Raw genomic sequence first — 18,186 nt, 5'->3', positions numbered from 1 at the left:
AGCTGCCTTCTTTGTCTGCACCTGGGGAGGAGCAGCCTGAGACAGGATGGATGGGAGCCCTGGGCCAGAGGCTGGGCTGGGGGTGGGAGTGTCAGTGGAGAAACCAAATCCTGGTGTATTCACTGTGGACAAAAGGAAGGGTTTGGAGAGGGGGTCAGGCTTCTCTCACCAGCTGCTCTGGCTGGAGGCTTCTGGCAAGGTCTTAGGACATCTGGGTCAGGTTCTCTTCGGGGACAGGAAAGACCCAAAGTGGGTGGCAGTTTGCACTCCTATTGGTTGGAGACCCAGGGCCACTCACCAAGCTCTGCTTTTAGCTGATTCCAAGTTATCCATACCCAGGACACAGAGGCCTAGGAGCAGAGCTGGCGGGGAGTGTGGAGTAGGAAATGGCTCCCCCGGATTCTCCAATCCCAGACACCCCTCAACAGCCCCATCTCTCCTGGGAAAGCAGACTGGCCACTTGGGTGTAACACTATCCCCAGGCTCTGAGCTCCCCCACATCTGGAGCCCCAGCTGCCAGCCGTCCATGGAGGCTGTGAACTCTTCGCCTGCAGCCTGCCTGGTCCCAACAACAGGAGAAGAGCCGAGGGGAGCAGCAGCTGTCTGTTCAGGGCTGTCTGGGCCACAGGCGGGCGCCTGGGATCTGGAGGGGGATTGTGAGGGGGCAGAATCCGTGTTTCACCTGCCTCTATGGTAATTTGGGGCCTTACAGTTGGTGTTAGGGTTGGGGCGGGGGGCGGTGTTTGGGATACAGTTATCCCAACTTTGGTCTGAATTCAAGGACACCCAGAGACTACAACCCTCAAACCATGTTCCCCCAAGTCACCCACTGAGACCAGCTGGATTCCACATCGGCTCACAGGCCAAGGCTCTGGGAGGCTAGGTCTGTTCTGGAGATGGAGACATGCAGGGGCTGGACACGGTAAGCCCCCGGTGTGGTCACACGAGGCCTGAAAGCAGCCTCCTGTTACCCAGGGTCCTCTCACACCCCATGACCCTCCCCACAGCGTTGCTCTCAAGGCTGGTTGTTCTTAAGTCCACTCACATCGGTTGCCCAGTAACAAATTACCATAAATTGAGTCACTTAAAACAACACGCATTTTTTATCTCATAGTTTGCACGGGTGAGCGTCTGGGTCCAGCTTTATGGCTGGCTTCTGTTCAGGGTCTCACTGGGCTGTGGGAAGTGTCAGCCAGGTTGCATTGCTTCGTGAGTTCAGGGTCCTCTCCTGAGCTCACACACGTATTGACTGTATTGAGTGCCTGCAGCTACAGGACTGAGCGTCTGGTTTTCTTGCTGGCTGCCAGCGGGGGCTGCGCTCAGCTCCGGGAGGCTGCCCACAGTTCCTTGCCACGTGGCCCGCTCCCCAGCCCTCTCACTACAGGACAGGTTTCTTCTGGAGCTCAGTAAGAGGACCTCACGACCTCAGGAAGGGCCTCAATCCCCCTTTTAAGAGATTTTATTTGATTAAGCCAGGCCCAACGGAATCATTTAACTTTTGGTAAGTCGAAATCAACTGATTTGGAACCTTAATTACATCTTCAAGACCCCTTCACCTCTGTCATATTCCCTTGGCTAGAAGCAAGTCACAGGTTCTGCCCATTCCCAAGGGGAGGGGATTATACGAGGGTGTGACTCACTGGGGGTCACCTTAGTGCGCCTCTGCCACCCCAGCCACAGCGGGGCTTTGCTACATCACTGCCTCCTCCCGCAGACTTCAGCTGTCTCTGGACTGTGAAACAGGGAGCCTGCCGATAGCCCAGGGAAGGGCCAGGTGTGGGCCCTTTCTTTCTTCGACCTTCACTCAAAACAGAGCTGCTGAATGTGCACAAGTCATGCTGGGAATATACGGGTTGGTGAGGCCTTGACCCTGGCCGCTGCGACTCCCGTCCTCAACGGGGAGGCCAACCCTAAAGCAGGTACTTTAGACCTTTCAGGGAGTCCAGGAAAGCTTGTCAGAGGAGAGATACTCTGAGCTGGCTATGCTGGGATTTCAGGAGACAACCAAGGTGGGGCTAGGCAGGGGAAAGGGCTGTTCTGGTGAAGGGACAGCTTAACGGCAGTGAACTTGGGGAGTGATATGGCTGTTGACTAGAAAGCAGAGAAGGGCGAGCTGAGGGAGCAGTGAACACAGACTTCTGTGGTGATATCCTGTCAGGGACCCCTCCTGAGAGCCCCGTCTCCCTCTCTGTATTGAGCTCCCACTACAAGCCAGACATTGAGTTTGGCGCTGGGAATGCAATATTGAATCAGCAGAGAGGGGACCTCAGGGATTTTAGAGACAAGTCAGGAACACAGACATTCACCAAATCATCAATTACATCTGGAATATGAGCTAGAAAGAAAAAATAGGGTATTATGGGGCTCTGACCTACTTTGGCGAGTCTACAGAGGCCGAGTGGGGTGGGGGCAGGCCTGGTAGTGGCCGGTGTATCACAGCCCAGAAGTGAAAAGAGAAAGAACAGGGGAGCTCCTTGCCTGCTCTCGAAAATGCAGATTCAGTCTAAAATCAGCCTCCCTGCACTTATTCTCGACCTAATTCAAGCAAGGGCCACACACACGTACTCCTGTGTGCCCAGCTCGAATGAGCACACTCCTCTGCCTTCACACACTGTGAAAGAAAAGCACCTGATCACCGACCTTCCTGCCCAGGCACGGAGACCCACAGCCAGCCAGCCAGGCACAACCATGTGTCCCCAAGTCCTGAGAGGTCCCTGGGGCCTTCACCCCTCTGCACACCCAGGCCCAGATTTTTCAACCGCATTGACCCAGACATAGCACCAGACAGTTGCACAGCTGGCCATCCTGCTTGTGGGACAGTGGCCTGCCAATAGCTATGGGAAGGAGGGCAAAGAGGGGACACCTCAGACAAACAGCGGACTCCCTGAGCCAAAGCATACACTGGTCAGAGGCCTGAGCCAGCGGGCTGGCCACGGGGGTGGGAGGCTTAACCCCTTCTCTCCCAGCATAGCTCCAAGAAGTTTCCCATGTACTTACCCCTGCCATTTCCTTGCCCTCTAGCCAGATGTCCCCGCTCCTCAACTATCCCAGTAAACTCTTCTGGCTGGACAAGGAGAGTGTTTCCTTGCTCCCCAGGGAATAGGTTCATTCATTCATTCATTCATTCATTGTTGCAGAAATAAGACACAGGTCTTGTCCCCAAGGAGCCAGGGTCTGAAAGTTCTTTCTGTTGTCTGACCTTGTTCCCACTTTCTCACTTGGTCACTGCTCTGGGCATCTGCATCGCGGCTGCTGACTGTCCCCCTCTGATCTCCAATTCCCCCTCACCTTCCAAGCAGAGAAACAGGAAATGGGTCTAGGAATGGCAGAAGCAGGAGAAATGGTGGTGGCAAGGTCTGGAGGAGGCTCCACCTTTGTGTCCCACAAGTGTTGCCTTACTCTGGAGGCAGCACAGCACAGCAGGTGAAGCCTGGGGTCCCGTCTCAGCCCCTCACCCACTAACCTTGCGTCCCTGGACAAGTTACTGTGAACCCATTTCTAAGACGTCAGCGAGTGTAGGAGCTGCCTCACCCAGGCTCGGAGGAGGAAAGGAGGTAATACGTGCACGGCCCCTAGACTGGTGTGGGCACACAGTAACTGCTCAGCCACGGCTACCAGCTATCCTGACAGTCGCAGTGCCAAGCAGCTCCAGGTAGAGACAATGTCTGAGCCATCTTGAACTCACCCTCTAGTGGCCCCTGCGGACACTGAACATGTGAGCAATCAGCAAGGGAGATCATCCCAGGCTGTGACAGGTGACAGGAAGGAACTCAGGCGTTGGAGGCAGCGTGGGAAGGGCTGTGCTCTCTCGTCTGTCCTGGTGTGTAGAGACTGAAAGGCCAGCAGGCACCAGGCCCTGCACCTAAGACCTCACAGGCTGACAAGTGCTCAGAGACACACAGGACCCGCAGAGCACAGGCAGCCTTCATCTGCAGGCAGGCAGAGGGGGAAGAGAGGCGCGGGGCTACTGGAGAGAATGTTTGAGGCTGGGATGAGTAGGGAAGCCCTTTGAGACCACCTGTAAGAGGAGTTGGGACAGGGAGTTGGAACATTCTCCTGGGGTGCTGGGGAGCCACGGAAGCTTGGGGTCCAGAAGTGACTGTTCAGATGTGGGTTTGGGGAGGACCACGCTGTTGCATTGAGGAAAAGAGATGGGAAGCGCTGGCCCCAGGGCAGGGGTTGAGAGGCCGGGGTGGAAGCAGGAGCCCAGGCAGGAGCCAAGTCTGTGTTTGGGAGGCAAACCAGCAGCTGCTTGTGACTGACTGGACCTGCAGAGGGGAGAAGAACTGGGTTCTCCTTGGGAGCTGGACTATGAGTCTCCCCGCACCGTGCAATTCAACACATCTCCACAGCCAGGGGCCAGGCGTTGTGCTGGGTGCGAGAGACAGCTCTGAACAAGCCAGAGAATGGGTCTCACAGAGACGCCAGCCAGAGGGAAAAACAGACATTAAACAAACCACACTGGGAGAGACGGCTTATGAGTTATGGAAGTGGGCCGAGCTATCTGCCTTAGACCTGAGCTCCCTGAGGGCAGGGGCCTGTCTCCTCTTCACGCTGGAGATGCTTGTGGCCAGGGCAATGTTTTCTCCAGGAGGCTGGAGACTCCCTAAGAGAGGGTTTGTTTCCTGTCCGGCCACCAGGCGCCTGCCTGCTCCCACATTCCTGAGAGGCCAGGAAGAAAGGGGAGTGTGTCATCCTGAAATACTCATCAGCTACCCGCCATTTCCTGAACTGAGCCCACTGCTCCTGGGAGCAGCAGGGTCACCTGCGCTTTCTCAGATGCACCTCAGGGGTGTGGCTGGGCCAAGGGAGGACCAGCTCCCACACATGGCCTTTCCTCGCCCTCACCACCTACTGCCCACTTCCCGCCCTCCCCCCAGCTCTAGCCCTAATGGCCTGCTTTCCCCCAGCTGTGGGCTCACTCAGCTGCTGGGGTCAGGGGGTGACTGCTGCATGGGGCTAGATGGGCGCTGGGCAGAGGCTGACGGTCCACACTCATCCTCAGGAGGGGCCTGAAGGAAGGACCGGGTTTGGAAGAAGACCCGGGAGAGGTTGCTAGAACAAGGAAGGTCTGGGAAAAAGAGCTGGGAGAGAGGACCCCTAGCCTCTGCTCTCAATTCCTAGAGGCCGTGGGCAAGGCTCTTCCATTTTACTGGCCTACTTCCCATGAGGTGATGGGCCTGGGATGGTCTTGCAATCCCTTCTGGCCCTCACCTTTTCTTTTCATTCCAACGGAGACAATATATCTTGGAAAACTGAAAGGTCGGGAGTTACCTCATGTGAGAGTCCCATGAAGCCAAATGAGAGGAAATGTCACAGCACAAGAGATTCGAGGGTGACACTAAGAAGGACTTCCTGGGAGGAAATGAGCCCTTGGACAGGCCCTGTGTCACTGCTTTCCAGGGCTCCATCTGACTGGACAGCAGAAGAGACCCGTGGCCAAGGCAACCTTGGGAAATACCTGTCACTTGTGTAGCCAGCATGGGGACTTCATCCTAGGCAGGCTGCATTTCCCTTCCCAGCACTCATCAGGTTTGACTTTTGACCTTTAGCTTAGTCATGGGGCAAAGCTGTTTGTCCACTCACCCCACACCCCTCACCGCAAGGACTGTTCAGAACCTCCTGCTGGCTCGGAGGGGCGTGGCAGTATGTCTGATGGGGCAGATACAGCCCTGCCTTCCGGAAGCTCCTGACTGTGGGACAGGAACTGATGACCACAGAAAGCTCTAGTCCAGGGGTGTCCAAACTTTTTTCAACGTTTTTCACCAAGGGCCATATGCAGTAAAATACACAAACAGCCGGGCCACTCACTGGAGGTGAAGTACGTATTACCTCACCTGGTTTATTTAAGTAAACTAAATACATTTTTGGAATTTGCTGCGGGCCAATTAACAATGGATTGTGGACCACAGTTGGCCTGTGGGCCACAGTTTTGACACCCCTGCTGTAATCTAATAAGGGGCACACAGCTGTGTTCAGGGGCCCTAACAGAATGAAGGAGTCACAGGCCCTGCCTCAGGGAAAAGACCTGTCAGGTGGAGAAATGACCCAGGAGTCAGGCAAACCCCCAATCCCATCTCTGGTGGCTGGAACCCCAACTGCCTGTGAATCTGAAACTGGATCAGGGAAGCAGAGATAGCATGTCCAACAGTATGTCGGGGGCTTGTGAGAGTAAGGAAATCATGTATCCCTGCCCCTGGCCTGTCGTAGACAGAAGCACAGGAGTAAGGAAGAGGGGTGGGTGGGTGGGTGGAAGCCCTGCTGGAGGACATATGCACATCTGGACAGTTGTCCTGGTCCGGGTGCCAGGCCTGGGGGTTGGGTGTGCCAGGTGCATGGTCCTTGGTGCTGGTGAGCACGCTCCACGCTGAGGCTATGCAGAGTCTGCAAGGCTATGAGGTACAGGTGTGTACACTGTGAGGGCAGCACATGTGCATGAGTCAGGATGCTGACCCCTGCAGAGTGGGGAGCCTGGGCCCCATCTCAGCCCCATGAAGTCATGCTGGGTGCTCAGCCCTCCCTGCACGCAAGGAGGGGGTGGGAGGGCTGTGGGAGGCTTCCCCAGCTCCATCCCATCAGTCTGTGCTCTGAGCACTAGAGGAAGCCCCAGCGGCCCTGCACACCTACCTCCAGGCCTTCTGTCTGCCCTTGATCCCTTGCCCTGGCGCCCGAACAACTGCGCCTGACCAGTGAATGCAGGCCAGGCCAGCTGTCACTGTGACATCCATTCTCCGCGGAGGGTCTGGGAGCTCCCGAATGCAGCTCCTGCAGCTCTCTCACCCTTCTCCCTTCCCACTGTACCCACAGCTGGGAATTAGGCCAGGTGGCTCCTGGAAGCCTCTGTGGCCATGGGGTCTCTCATGGGGTTTGAAGCCCTAAGCTGGGAAGGACCAAGGCGTCAAAGAGCTGTGTTCCCAGCACTCCCAGAGTCTCACTTTCCACTCCTCCTGCCCCCAGGGCTCCAGGAGGACTCCTGGGGCCCTGGCCCAAGCCAGGAAAAAGCAGCCTGCTCATTTGCATATCACTTACATCTGATTTGCACATGCCTCCTGGTTGGCCATTTCTAAGCAACCCTGGAATTCTGATCTCACAGGATGCTGAGCCTTTTCCAGGGGCTTCCTTCTCTCCATCCCTCCTTGATCCAGATGCCTCCTAAGGGACAGTCACACACACACACACACACACACACACACACTCAGAGTCCTGGTTCCTACAAACACCTGCACTTGGGCACATGCGTAAGAAAATTACAGGACTAGGACTCTGAATTTTTGCTGGCTGCCAGTGAAGGGCTTGAAGCAGCAGATCCCACCCAGACCCCCACATGGGCAGGACTGGCAGAGGTCTTCCTCATTTACTCTCTCAGGGCTATTTTTGGTGGCTTTACCATCAGTGGGTCCCTGGGACACCACGGTCAGCGCAGCAGTCTTTTAGTCAGAGCTTGGTCTCCACTGAAATACGGCTCCACCCTGCATTTTCTCTTATCTCAGATGCCTCCCTCCAGGCCTCCTGCTTTTGTTAATTCCCAAACACAGCTTCCTTGGGTGACCCTGCCTTCTCACTTTATTCACCCTGCTCCCCACCAAGAACATTTCCCTGCCTTCCTCCACTAAAGACACTCATACCTCTTTGCCGTTCATGCTGTTCCTTCTTCCTGAGCGGGCTTCCCTCCCTGTCTACCCAGCACTCTCCTACACAGCCTTCAAGTTCCACCTCAAAGGTCACCTCCAGGCTGAATCCTTGTCTAGTCTTATCAGGCAGAAGTCCTCACTCCTCGCTCTACACTTCCAGAGGCAGAGCAGCCGGGTGCAAAGGCAGGGTTGGCCCTGAATGTCTAGACAGGGGGTGAATAGGGGGTTGGGGGCCATGATCATCGATTTGTAAGAAGGGGCCAGGGTACTTTTCTGAAAACTGTAATTATATAGCAAAGCACTTTGGTTTACATTACATTTGTACTTATTTGGGGAGAAGAGCATGGGCACCAGAAGCAGACTATGCTGCCTCCACCCTTTTGGTGTTGCAGCCTCTCAGGGCCTCAGTTTCCCTGTCGGTAACATGGTCTCACCACGGGAGGTTATGAGGACCCAATTAGAGCTTGAACATTTATGGCCGGAATTCTCATTTCATTGAACAGTACAGACTAATTTGGCTCAAAGGATTTTTGCTTACTTCTCTGTCTCCCGGTTGGACTGGAAGTTCTTTGAGAACAATGTCTCTGTCTACAAAATGGGGATAACAATGTGACAGACCTCCTATGCTTATAGTGAGGATGAAATGAATTCATGTAATGTACTTCGAAGAGCTCCTGTCTATTACAGTGTTTGCTATTATAGTTATTATAACATACTCTATCTTTAATTCTTACAACAACCTTGTGTTGTTGCAGATACTGTTACCCAATTTTACAGGTGGGCAAAGTGAGGCTCAGAATAGTTAGGAGCTTCCGTGCTGAGGTCACACACTGAGCAAATGTCAGAACCCAGATCTGAACCTGGGTTTGGCAGACTTTACCCATGGGTCAGGGTGTGACAGTTCTAGGCATATTGATAAATGTCTGGCCCAGGACTTCCTGACATAGCTCGTCTGAGCATGGCCACATCCCTCACTATGCTTCTGTCACACTTAGGCCTATGTTCCATCTGAGCTCAGCAATCGACGACAGGGTGGGACACCCTGAAAAGCCAATGCCTATTGGCCCAATCAATCCTCGCAGCTGACTGAGGTTCATCGGTACCACCCTGAGAACTGGATTCCACATGGGGAGAGGGAGACGGGGTGCAGGCCTGGGGAATGGGGTCTTTGTCCAGTGGCCCAGGATGCTGGTCATTCAGCCACTCCCCACATATCCATTCAGCATCCCAGCCCAGGGCACCTGGCTGGAGACGCTCTCCCCACTTCACACTCAGACAGTGAGTGCCGGACACTTACTTCTCCCGGGAAGCTTGCCCTGGAATGTGTTTCCCTGCAGCCTCACTGGCCAGGCCTCATGCACACCATCTGCCCACTACATACTCTGGGCCAACAGCCTAATGGGAACCTGTCTTCCTATTGGGGAGAGCCCTGGAGCAGCTGAAGGTCAAGGAGGCAGGGACACCTGGGATTCCCCTGTGACAACTGGGCAATAGCCAGGCCAGAGAGTGATTCCTCCGCATCACACAGAAAGTCTGGGCATGCCCAGCTCCCAGAATCAGTGGGAGCCCTCTTTCCCTGGCCCTGCTACGGGCTTGGCCAACAGGCAGCCAGAGTCCTCAATTTCCTGTTGGGGGCCCGGTCCCACCCATGTGCCCAGTCAGCTCCAGGGAGGGTGGCCTGGATGGCCAAAACCACAGAAAGGACAAACTTAGCATCTGATAGGCTGCAGAGCGTCCTCTGATCCTGAGACCAGACACACCCAAGAGCCTGCCAGGCCTGGGATGGCAGAGCCAATGAGGCATGAAATAGGGAAGGAGGAACTTTCTTGGGATGAGATGAAGTGAGACGGGAGTGAGAGGCCTGTGGCTCGGGGCTGATCCTGCCCACAGATGTCCGGGGCTGGGCCTGCCGGAGATGGACTGCTGGGAGGGAGAGGGGAGGCAGAGATTAGAGGCAAGGGCACGGAAGGAATGACTTCTTGAGCTCCTTCAGTCTCCAGATCCTGCCTGCCCTCTTCAGCCCAGACCCAGAGAAGCGGACACTCAGGTCCTGAGGACACTCTGGAGTGACCGGGCTGTAGAGAGAAGAACCCAGTAGACAGGGACGGAAGCGGTGGACGCCCAGGACTTCGGCTGCGGTGAACCCCTCATGAACGCGCTGAGCCCGGCCTGGTGCGGCGGTGCCGCAACGCCCTCTGTTGGCCGGAGGCGGACTCCACCTGTTCAAAGCTCCACCACCGGTGGAGAGATGGGGCTGCCTGCAGAACTGGCCCGACGCAAGTTCCCTAGGGTCGCAGGAGTCAGCGCCCATGGAAGCGGACATCCGAGCTGAGAGAACCTTGGGAACTCCTGGGTCAATCCCTATTTTTATGGCTGGGAAAACTGAAGCCAAGAGAAGGGAGATGACTAGCTCCGAAGCAGCAGGGGCCACGGATTGGACCAGGGAGTCGACTAACTCCCAGCAGTGGAGCCATGGGATGGACCAGGATTCCCCAGTCACCCCACCAGCTATGCTCCCCATCAATTGCCTCAAATCAACCTACATCCAGCCTACTCCAGACAGGTCTCCCAGCTGGACCTCTGCTTCCCACCCCTTCCACCCAGACCCCTCCTATAAGAATTCTAGAACCTCTCTGTCTCCCCACCAACCCCTCTCCCCCCCCATACCCCCAAGCCTTTTCAGCACACCCCAATCCACCAGCCTCAGGAGACTACCTGTACTCACACACACACCAATTTCCCACATGAAACCTTCTGCTTTTTTCTTTTCTCTAGGAAATGAAAACTATAATTTCTTTCTTTTCTTTTTTAAATTAACAAACATAGTTCTTTGTAACAGCTTAAACAAACCAGAGGTAGCTAAAGAAAAAGTTGATAATCTCCTCTCTCCCCTTCCAGCCCCACACCTCTGAAGTAACTAATGTGGCTGAAGGAGTGTTGTTTTTCTTTATATTTCTCTAAGGCAATTCACTCAACAGGTAAGAAGTTCTGAGATCCGCCACGTGTCAGGCCCTGTGCTAAGCCTGGTCTACGGGGCAAATAAGACAACAGCCATGGTGCCAGTTACCCTCATGGGGCTTACATTCTAGTGTGGGGGGGGAGGCAATAGTGAATAAGATTTCAAATAGTGATGAATTTTCAGGGGGGAAAATGATGGGGTGATGGGCTAGGCGTGATGAGGCCTGGGCAAGGACAGCCTGCTTTCGGTGGACTCGCCAAGAAAGGGCTCTCTGCTTAGGGACATTTGAGTTGAGGCCCAGTCGAGGGCACTTTGGCGACTGTGAGGGGTTTGAATGTCATTCTAAGGGCACCAGAAAGCCACTGAGAGCAGGGAGTGGTCACACAAGGACGCCTCAGGTGTCCACTGGGTGGAAAATGACTTAAAGGTGGGTCAGTATGGCTGCTGGGAGACAGCTAAAGATGATAGATAGATGATAGATAGATAGATAGATAGATAGATAGATAGATAGATAGATACCTTTTTATATAAAAATGGGCTCAGACAATACACATTGCTCTGCTCGTGGTCTTTTTCCTTTACTGCACATGCAGCTCCAACTCGAGGGGCAGCAGTTCACTCTCTGGCCAGCTGCCCACAGCTGCCTCAGCCCTGGATCGTTTATCTTTTAATTTTTCTAATCCAATGGGTAAAACATACATCACAACAATTTGAGGGACAAAATAAATAAAGTAGATTGGATTATAACCGAAAGCATAAAATAAATATCCATGAGTCCATACTGATTTAAATATGTAAATGACTGAACAAATTAACAGGGAGAGAAGAGACAAATCTCCTGTGCAGAATAAATGATGTAGGTACTTCATCCTAAGGAGAGGACACACAAACCCCCACTCCGTAACTACAGGCCTAACTAAAGAGTACAGTATGGGGCAGACTGGGAGGTGGGGGGGCGGTAATTTTACAGTGAAGAAACCTCACAAATGCTACTACAGCTGGGTGATCAAAGTCAACATCAACATAATAAATTATGTTGATAGTATGTACCCTTGATATGATGCGATAAAGGTAGAATTTAATCTCTATAGTCATCTTCCCAAAAATGAATGAGAAAAACATTAGACAGTTTCCAGTAGAGGATATTCTATAAAATACCTGACCAGTACTCCTCAAAATGTCAAAGTCATCAAAAACAAGACAAGTCTGAGAAAAGGTCACAGCCAAGAGGAGCCTAAAGAGACTAAATGAGGACCTGTATGGGACCTTGGGATAGAAAAAGGACTTGAGGTAAGAACTAAGAACATCCGAATAAACTGTGGGCTTTAGTTAACAATAACATATCAATATTGGTTCTCTAATTGTAACAAAAGTACCATACTAATGTACATTGTTAATAGTTGGGGAAACTGTGTATGGGGAAGCAGTCTGTGCGAATTCTATGTACTATCTGCTCAATTTTTTCTGTATGTCTAAAGCTGTTCTAAAAAATAAAGTCTATTGATTAAAAAAATACACATCTCATTGTTCTTTTAATTTGTATTTCCCTGACTCCTACTGAGGCTGACTCTCTTTTCATACATATGTTCTGTCAACTGCTTTCTATACTTCTGCACGTTCTTTATTTTTGTCTTTTTCTTATTGGCTTATATTTTTTCATAGGAAGGATATTAACCCTTTGTTATACGTGTTGCAAATATTTTTTTCAGTCTATTGTTGCTCTTTTAATTTTACTTATGGAAATTTACATCAGTTTTACATCAGTTAAAAATACTATTTTTCAGGTGAGATCCAAGATGGCGGAGTAGAAAAATACTGTGCCTGCGTTCTTCCATGAACACATCAAAATTGCAACTAAATTACAGAACAATCAACCTGGAGAACCATCTGAAGTCTAGCCAAACAGAAGTCCTATAACTAAAAACACAAAAAAGAAGCCACATCGAGGGGCGGAGACATGGAATGGGTCCCAAACCTCCATATGGCGCCTGAGAATCAGGAGCGATATCTCAGCCACAGAGGTACCCCCAGAGAAGCGAGGGACCTTAGCCTTGCACCAGACTCCCCAGCCTGGAGTACTAGTGCCAGAAAGAGAAGCCCTCACAATATCTGGCTGTGAAAAACACTGGGTATTCTGACGAGCCAGGTGGGACAGAAGGCGGTGGGAACCCTAGACGTCCTCTTAAACAGCCCGCGCACAGATTCACTCGCTCTCAGGCACTCACCTTGGGCTCCAGCGAAGGGACAGTGACTCACAGTGACTCAGGGAGCATCAGAGGCATACGGGCGGGGGTGGGCAGACTGAGGTGTGTGGCTTGGAGCGAGGTCTGGAGGACAGTTGTTATTTACCCTGTGAGGCGTCCTTCTTCCATGCTGCTAGCAGGCGGAGGCCATCTTTCCTGTGTTAAGCCCTCCCCCTACACTTCCGGCCAAATCTGAATCTGATTGACTGATGAATTTCACTGGGACCCCGCCCCACCCAACTCACCCAATGCAGGAGGCACTTTCTCAAAAGCAGCCAGCCCCGCTCACCCTGCACTCTTTCTTGGGAAATTGTCCAAGCCTGGCAGGACCCAAGTGGGTGGCAATTGGCCTCAGTGTGCACTGAGACTTTTGCTAAGTCATTCCAGGCTCAGCACTGGCACCAAACCAGAATCTACATTAACCTGGTGAACACAACTCTTCCCACTCCAGTGACTACCTGAGACCTTGCCTCATCCAACTTGTGTACCGAACGAAGCTCTACCAGTGGCTGAACCTTAAGAGAGCTGGCAGGTGGCAGCAGGCCTTGGGGTGTCCTAGCTTTTTGTGGAGCTATCCCAGGCCCGGTTCTGGTGGCAGACGTCCTGGTTCTCAGCATGGCCTCTCCCACACACCTCCAGGTTTAGCACAGACAGGGAACACCTGTGGATCACTTTGTAGCTCCTACCAGGTAGCCCCCAGCCAGTCACAGGCAGTGGGTGGCCTGGGCCTGCACTGGAGCCCATCGCAAGAGGCCCAGAACAAACATACTTGGAGGTTGGCTTCAGAATACAGCAGAACACCACCCGATTAGCCCCATAAGTGGCATACACAAAGGGTGATCTCAATGGGCACCAGAGCCCACTGGGATGAATCCCACTCAGTAGGGTAAGCCCCCTGCACAGCAGCCCATAAGCTGTGGATGTGTCCAGACGCCACAGCCAATCAGCCTGAGTGTCAATACCACCCACTGATGTGCCAACAGCAATCAAGGCTCAACTATAACAGGAGGACATCCACAATCCACACAAGGGATACTCCTGCAGCACCTAGAGCAGGTGACCAGGGAGACTGTGCCAGGGCCCCTCAGGGAACCTACTACAATAAGGCTACCTGGCCAAGACTGGGAGACATAGCAGATCTACCTCATACACAGAAACAAACACAGAGAGACAGCCAAACTGGGGAAACAAAGAAATGTGTCCCAAATGAAAGAACAGAAGGAAACCCCAGAAAAAGCATTAAACAAAATGGAAGCAAGCAACCTACCAGATACAGAGTTTAAAGCAATGGTTATAAGGATGCTCAAGGAACTTAGTGAGAACTTCAACAAAGAAATAGTAAGCATAAAAAAGGACATAGAAACCATAAAAAAGAACCAGTCAGCAGTGAAGAATACAATAACTGAAATGAAGAATGCACTAGAAGGAATCACCAGCAGACTAGATGAAGCAGAGGATCGAATTAGCAATTTGGAAGACAAGGTAACAGAAAACACCCAATTGGAACAGCAAAAGAAAAAAAAAATTTTAATGAGGATAGTTTAAGGGGGCCTCTGGGACAACATCAAGCATAACAACATTTGCATCATAGGGGTACCAGAGGGAGAAGAGAGAGAGCAAGGGATTGAGAACCTATTTGAAGAAATAATGACTGAAACATTTCCTAACCTGGTGAAGGAAATAGACACACAAGTCCAGGAAGTGCTGAGAGTCCCAAAAGGATAAACCCAAATAAGCCCACATCAAGACACATTATAATTAAAATGGCAAAGGTTAAAGACAAAGAGAGAATTTTAAAAGCAGCAAGAGAAAGGCAGCTAGTAACTTATAAGGGAGCCCCCATAAGACTGTCAGCTGATTTCTCAAAAGAAACTTTGCAGGCCGGAAGAGATTGGCAGAAAATATTCAACGTGATGAAAAGCAAGAATCTACAACCAAGACTACTATATCCAGCAAGGCTATCATTTAAAATCGAAGGACATATAAAAAGCTAAAGGAGTTCATCACCACCAAACCAGTATTACAAGGAATGTTAGAGGGACTTCTTTAAGATGGGGAAAAATTCAAAATTATAAATAATAAAGTGGCAATAGTTGCATATCTATCAACAATTACTTTCAATGTAAATGGATTAAATGCTCCAATCAAAAGACATAAATGGATAAGAAAATGGATAAGAAAACAAAACTCTTACATATGCTGCCTATAAGAGACTCATTTCAGATTGAAAGACACACACAGACGGAAAGTAAAGGGATGGAAAAAGATATTTCATGAAAATGGAAACAACAACAAAAAGCTGGGGTAGCAACACTTATACCAGACAAAATAGACTTTAAAACAAAGGCTATAATGAGAGACAAAGAAGGACCCAGTAATCCCACTTCTGGGTATTTATCCAAAGAAACCCAAAACACTACTTTGAGGGGATATGTCCATCCATATGTTCACTGCAGCATTGTTTACAATGGCCAAGATGTGGAGGAAGCCTAGGTGTCCATCGATGGAAAAATGGATAAAGAGGAGGTGGCACATATATACACTGGAATATTGCTTAACCGTAGAAGGGAATGGGTTCTTGCCATCTGCGGCGGCATGGATGGACCTGGAAGGTACTGTGCTGAGTGGCATGTCAGACAGAGAAAGATGCAATGTGATTTCGCTTACATGTATAATCTAAAGAACAAAATAAACAAACAAAACAAACAAATTCATAGATACAGAAAACATTTTGATGAGTGGCAGATGGGAGGGGGGTTTGGGCTGTGGGTAAAAAAAGGGGTTAAGAAGTACAAATTGGTTTTTACAAAGTAGCCATGGGGATGTAGGGTACAGCATCAGGAATATAGTCAATAATATTGTAATAACTATGTAGGTGTCAGATGGGTACTAAACTTGTTAGTGTGCTGGGAGGGGGTTTGTGGACAGGGTGAAAAAGATGAAAGGATTAAGAAGTATAAATTGGTAGTTACAATATAGAAATGGGAATGTAAATAAAGCATAGGGAATATAGTCAATGATATGGTAACAACTATAGTAACAGGTGGATTCTAGACTAGTCAGGGGATCACTTCTTAAATTATATAAAGGTCTAACACTATGTTGTACACCTGAAATTAATATAAAATAATGTTGAATGTCAACTGTAATTGAAAAATTTAAAGAGGGGAGAAAAGTGAGGTTCAAATTTCTAGGTATAAGACAAATAAGTCATGGGGATGTAATGTACAGCATAGGGAATACAGTCAATACTATTGTGATAGCGTGGTACTGTGTCAGATGGTTGCTGGACTTACCATGGTGATAACTTCTTTAGGTATATAAATCTTGAATAACTACAGTGTACCCCTGAAACAAATATGATATTATATGTTAGGTATATTTTTAATAAAAATCTTTTAAAAGATAGTTGGTTTTTTTTACCATAACCAAATCTTTCTTTTTCTCTTTTTTATGGCTTCTGGATTTCTTGACCCCTCAAGGTTAAAGAATTATTCTTCTAAATTTCCTTCTAATATTTTCAGTTTTTATTTGTCACTTAAAATTTTTAATCTGTCTGGGATCTGTTTTGTAGGTGGTGTCAGGTAGGAGGGGAGGATTTGGCTTTATTTTCTTCCAGATGAATCACCAAGATGGCAGCAATTATTTACTAAATAAATAGAATTTCCCCTTAAATTGACATTTCCCCTTGACAGATACTAAATTCCCTGTAAATCCTTGTATCTGCTTCCAGGACACCATCTTCCCCAGTTCTCCATACTGTCATCAACATCCAACTCAAAAGTCCTCACCCACTTTCTCCTTGAAGGCTGTAACCACCCACCCCATTCCTCCCAGCTGGACATGGCCTTTCCCCCACCGGCCCCCCCATGGAATTCATTCATGGCACACACATTTATTGAGCTCCTTCTGAGTGTCGGATGCTGGACCAGAGAAGACTGTCCCTGTCTTCTAGGGAGAGAAGAGGGGAGAACAAAGTGCAATAATGTTGTAAGGCCAGGTGACTCTGGGGGTACAATGGTGGGAGAGGTCCCATTTCAGAAAAGCATCAAGAAGGAAATGATGCCTGAGCTCGGGGAAGTCACCAATGGCGAGCAGGTGTTTGCCAGACAGCAGAGAAGGAAGGGGAGGTAGGGTGGAGGGCATAGCATGTACAAAGGCACAGAGACAAGGCAAAGCCTGGTGTGCCGGGGGAGCTGCAAAGGTTTCAGAGGCCACAGCAAAGGGGTGAGGGTAGGGAAGGGAAAGTGAGAGACAGGCTGGTGACGTAAGCAGGGCCAGAACACCCATAAGCATGCTAAAGACTTTGAACTTTCTCCTGAGAAGCAGTATGTTGCAAGGAGTATGCCAACATTCATTTTTCCATATCCACATTTCACCTGTGCTACCATATACTTAGCTACTTTTTTTCCTGAAATAAATTCAACTTAAAGGGATGCGTGTCACTCCCGTCAATGGGAAACCAGTATCCCTTGCTATAAATAAAATAGAAAAGCCTTAAAAGAAACACGTATCTATGAAAATTTAAATTTTCTGTAATATTAAAAAAGAAAAGAAAAGACTCTCCCAGCTAACACAACAAATCCCTCACTTTAGGACACACTGGTGCAGTGGGTAAAAGCATGGGCTGTGGAAGCCAGGCCTTGTAGGTTCCAATCTCAGCTCTGCAGAGTATTAGCTGTGGATCCTTGGGGAAGTCACTTTATCTCATGTGTAACATGTGGCAATAATAGAGCCTATCTTGTTGGGTTGTGCGATTAAATGAGAGAATTCAGCTAACATTTAGTGAGTGCTATCAATAGGCCTTGGAAAGTTTGGGGCCATGGAATTCTTCCAGGGATTTGGAACAGGAGAGGGCTACCATCTAGATCGCATCTTAGAAAGTAGTCTCCTTCTGGCTGTAGGGTGAGTAAGGGAAGCTGGAAGAGACGAGGCTGGGGCTGCTGTGGCCCCAGTGAGCAAGGATGGACTCCTGAAGCCTGCAAGCCTGCAGTGGGATGGAGGAGATGCACCTGGGTATTGGGGAGAAAGAAAAGAGGCGAGGCTGGCACCAAGATTCTAATGGGGGCAGGGGGCTCTTTGTGAAGTGGAGAACACAGGAGGCCACAGGTCTGTGGGTGTGTGTTGAGTATGATTTTGTATATCCTGAGTTGGCAGCGTCCATGGAATCCCATGTCCAGAGATGGCTGACTTCAGGCCTGGCGTTCAGGAATAAGTAGGTTTATGCCCTTGAGCTGAGGTCAGGTCCCCATGAGCCCGCAAGGTCCTGGAGCGGGTGGGTGCTTAGTGTGCATGAAGTGGGTGTGGGCAGCCACACTTCCATGGTGGTCCAGGCAGAACAGGGGTCAGAAAA

Source organism: Rhinolophus sinicus, chromosome 12, assembly GCF_057876585.1.
Source record: "Rhinolophus sinicus isolate RSI-liver-muscle chromosome 12, RSI-T2T, whole genome shotgun sequence".
NCBI lineage: Eukaryota > Metazoa > Chordata > Mammalia > Chiroptera > Rhinolophidae > Rhinolophus > Rhinolophus sinicus.
This window is presented reverse-complemented; position numbering follows the sequence as displayed.